The sequence below is a fragment of the Drosophila melanogaster genome, chromosome X (genome assembly GCF_000001215.4).
Source record: "Drosophila melanogaster chromosome X".
Lineage (NCBI taxonomy): Eukaryota > Metazoa > Arthropoda > Insecta > Diptera > Drosophilidae > Drosophila > Drosophila melanogaster.
In genome coordinates, this window is record NC_004354.4 from 17377807 (window position 1) to 17380536 (window position 2730).

At 43.1% G+C, this 2730-nt stretch overlaps 1 long non-coding RNA gene across 1 annotated transcript; it reads right to left on the reverse strand.

The window, feature by feature from the left end:
• Positions 1-569: 569 nt before the first annotated feature.
• Positions 570-1198, reverse strand: lncRNA:CR43491 (long non-coding RNA:CR43491). The gene has a single exon (NR_047828.1). It is a non-coding gene; the product is annotated as a long non-coding RNA:CR43491 (long non-coding RNA).
• Positions 1199-2730: the final 1532 nt, after the last annotated feature.

Consider the following 2730-nt stretch of genomic DNA (forward strand, 5'->3'; position numbering starts at 1 on the left):
TCCAACGTGGATTGTGAAATCACCTACCATTGACTTGTCACGTCATAACTAAACCAAACCAAGTACAGTTGCGCTCAAAACAGCTACTACCAATTGCAATCGATATACAGACACATTCATATAGCTTGCCCAACCAAGGCATTTAGCTCGATTGCCTAGCCGCAGTTACCCAGACAAACAAAATCCCATAGTGAAAACCATATCAAAGCCGCCCTCTCACTGGATCATCAACGATCAACGATACTGATGCTCTCGGATTTCCCTCATTGGCGGCCGCAAAATGTTATAAATTATTGTAAATTTGTTAATAGTAAATGTTTAAGCGCTTGATTACATAAAAATTCGCATTTCCCGCCAGACCGCAGAGCCCTTCGTTCGATTGCCAAGTGTCTAATGAGCTGCGATCGATTTACACGGGCGGCTCGAGATCATTATGAAAACCGAACCGCCGATAACCCAGGCGATCTGGAAGCCGCAACAACAATTACAACAATGAGATTTGTTCGTGTTGTAAGTAGCTGGAAACAGTTTTGCGGCCTAAACTGTTAAGGGTACACTGCGGGAATAATCTCTGTATTTAATATTTTTTAATACCTTTTAAAATACATACAAACATTGAAATTTTATATTATAGTTCAGTTAATAAGAAAATAAAGACCATAACTTGTAGGCATATATAACCTTGAATTCAAATTCCGATTAAATACAGTTTTGGTTTACCTACGATCACTAGCGATACATTTCAAAATTTCTGCGAGTGTATTGCTTTGTGATCCACTCCCAGTTCCAAGTGCCGACTCTCGATGATTAATGCAAGGCAATCAGTGGCCTGACTACTGCGCAGCCGCCTCCAACTTGGCCAGGAGTCAGCTAGGGCTCCAGTCCAGCTAAAGTTCCAGCTCCAGCTGCAGCTCGTTCTGCTCCATCCCAACGGAGATCCATTACAAATGAAGCCAGTTGACTTGTTTTGTTTGGCGACTGATGAATGCAGATAAAGCGACTGGCCAGTGGAATGCCTTTGAAGGCTGCGCCGTCGGCGATCGTAGGACAAAATGCAACAATGAGCCCGAAAAACCACTTGACGAGCGGCTGTTAATGAAACCGCTTCTTGGATCTGCGGATCCGTATATCCATGGATATGGAACTCGGTAGATGGAGTTGGAGCTAAATGATTGATGGACTGGCAACTGGCAACTGGCAACTGAAGAGCGGAATGAAATGGAAGCGCAAATTAAATCGAAATTAAATTAACGCATCTTGGCCGCAGTCGTGGAAATGCGATCAAAGTGTGAAATTAACATTTTGCGCTAATCAGGCGGGGCACGCGTTCTGCATCCGAGGATCGCCCGCTGGGCGGGATCACACCTTACTTGGCCACCAACCGAGTGGCTCCAGTGCCTCAAGTTCCCCAGTTCTTCAGTACTCCAGTTGATTTGAGCGGCTGTTAGACCAAATCCGCCGTTTGATAGACATCTGGCATCTGGTGTATACATATGCAGTGTACTTCGAATAGAGTGTGTATCTGTATCTGGTATCCTCACCCCTTCGAAATCCGAATCGAAACAGAAATCCCCCGGTTGCAATTGCACTTTTTGTGGTAATTTACATTTCGTTTGGCGATCTTATCGGTGCGATTGTATCTTAAAAAACAAGCGGCGAAAATAACATTCAGGTCAGGGTCGATGGTTTGGTGGTAATGGCGAGGGGTTGTCGCCTGTTATGGTACACCCTAAAAAATAATTATATGCGAAGTAAAAAATAATACTTTTTTGAGTAGGTTAAATGCATTGTATCTACGCTTTTGTTCTAGTCGCAGCCCCACAATTATGTTTGTGGTAAGGAAGCGCCGGTTAGAAAATCGAGTTACAAAAAATAGTGCAACTATTTCGCATTAGCATCACGTTGGCTTACATAGTTTCTCAAGCAATAAATTAAAGATATATAGTAGATGGAAATTTGTTGCAGTGCACCGAGCAACCCCGATTGCCTCGATTGAAGTTTGGCGGATTTGTTGCGGCGCTTCTTTAACGGTTCGTCGCTCGGGAGCGGGTTATTTGGGTGATTCAAAGGGTGAATGAGTGAGCGATTGAGGCAGCAAATGAGTGTACGAGTGAGTACTTGAATGGTTAAATAAACGAGTGATTATTCAAGAGGCAGCAGTGGGAGTTTGAAGTGCGCACATGGGCAATATTTGGTAGGGGCGTAATGAAGCGGCAAGTGAATTGGTGATTAACACATTAATTGATTGAAATGTATAAAGTTAAACATGATCGATATTAAATTATACCAGAGTTATACATTTTTTAAAAATGCTGTTCCAACTCAATTTCCGAATACCAATTTAGAATGAGCAAACCTGTGCGAATAAGTGAGTGATTGCGCTGGCACTCATTCGCTTATTCATTTGCTGCCATTGTCTCCGAACTTTTCACACAATTAAATTCATTTAAGTGCTTCATTACGATCATCTCCACCTGCTGCTCCACTAAGTAAATCTCGTTTGCAACCGGCAACTAGCAACATCAGCCAGCAACCTGCAACCTGCAACTTGCAACGCGGGTTGCTGCTAATTGTTGCACAAAGTTTCACCAAACAATCCACGACTCAGTCTCATCTTCTCCAGCGTCATCATCTTGGCCGATATTCCAGTCTTTGCGGTTCGTGATACCCTGCAGTTCTGGTTGGGGGATATATGTATGTGCATTGATAGATTTGTAAAGACTATTAGTT